Genomic DNA, 1,797 nt, shown 5'->3' on the forward strand with positions numbered 1-1,797 from the left:
GTAGCTGTAGCACTTCTTCTCGTGTAGTGACGGAAGATTGTATTTGCTTTGTTCTGCAATTCACAAGTGTTTTCAAAAAATTATAAAATGGTCTAAAATAATACTGAGGCTGTTCAAAGTCCGATTAACAACAGCTAAAAAAAATAATCCCTAAAGGAGCAATAAGACCTCACTTGACTGCAGGCTGGTTTGGCGTAGTACTGCTGGCGCTCTGTTGGTGCTGAAGCTGCTTTTCCGGAGATTGCTGGGAAAGTCCAATGCATGAAACGAATATCATAATATTATTTGTTGTCATATTGTGCCTGTTGAGCCATTTTTAAATGGTTTATTCTCATAGCAATGATAAATTTGATTAGATTTTATGCTGATGCAAGACAATAATGCTCTCCTACTCTGTGTTCTGCTGTTCCTCTGGTTCAGATTAATGTACATGTTTGCTTTAATTTATTTTCAAAATCTGATGTAAACTATCTATTTTTGCCCTCAGTATGGCTATAAATGTCACGCAATATGATATTCAAACTCACATTAGACCATTTTAACAACGAATAAAGCACAAAATCATTACCCGAGATTATCACCGTCAGTTTGTATGTTGTTCCAGCCGTGACTTTAAAATATAACCATTTCGAAAATAGAATCGCTTTCGCTTGTCACTGTTACACAAAAACGTATAAAAATATTTATGCTGACAGATCTAATAACTGAATTTGCAATTAGAGAAAGTGGAGAAAAGAGACCCAGTCTGAGCAGGATCCAGATTTTTTGTTTGTTCATTTGTTTTTAATATTTAACAGGCAAAGTTTCTTTAGTTTTCTGTATCTGAATAGAAAAATGTTAATAATTGTCAGAATATTATCTTGTTACTTAAAAAAAATAAAATAATAATAAAAACAACAATAATATTAATAAAAAGTAATAATAAGAGCAAACATTTGATCATAAAATGGATCAAAAATTGAGGAACCCTGACATAGTGTTAGCAGCGGTGTCAAACTCAGTTCCTGGAGGGCTGCAGCCCTCCACAGTTTTGTTCCAACCCTGCTCCAACACACATTCCATGCAGTTGTCAATTATGCCTGAAGTCCTTGATTAGTTGGATCAGGTGTGTTTAATTAGGATTGCATGTAAACTCTGCAGGGCTACAGCCCTCCAGGGCCAGAGTTTGACAGCCCTGGTGTATAGCATTTTAGGCAAAACATAATTTGCATTTGATTACCTATAATTAGAGTACAAGGTTATGAGATGCAGTATGTAAATGTTGGCTAAGATGCCTCTTTATTAAAATTTAAAATGGGGTGATTGGGGTCGAAGAGTGGAAAAGAATTTTGTCAAACAGAGGCAAATATGTAAGAGAAGCTAGAGGACAATTTACACAGCACAAAATCTTACATAAGTTTTATTTGACACCTCAGACCCTCAGAATGGGTTTGACAAATAATGATGTCTGTTGGAAAACTTAAAATGGGGTCCCCGAACATGCCCCACCCATTATCAGGAAGGCCATTTCAGACTTAAGACAAATGTAAAAAAAAAAGGTTTACTAGTTTAGTGTACTTATTTTTATTTTTTTATACGAGGATACAGAAATGAGGACACATGCATTAAATGTATGCAGGACATGTGTATTTGCCAGCTGTGGAGCTTCTGCACATACAGTCCCAATGGTACAGATCTGGGCCCGTATTCACAAAACATTTTATCTTAGCACTAAGAGTTCTCCTAAATAGCAGTAAAAGTTTTTAGCTAAGAGTTTTCTCTTAAAACCTATTAACAAAGCTGCTGAGACAAACTTTT

This window comes from Garra rufa, chromosome 8 (assembly GCF_049309525.1).
Source record: "Garra rufa chromosome 8, GarRuf1.0, whole genome shotgun sequence".
Classification (NCBI taxonomy): Eukaryota; Metazoa; Chordata; class Actinopteri; order Cypriniformes; family Cyprinidae; genus Garra; species Garra rufa.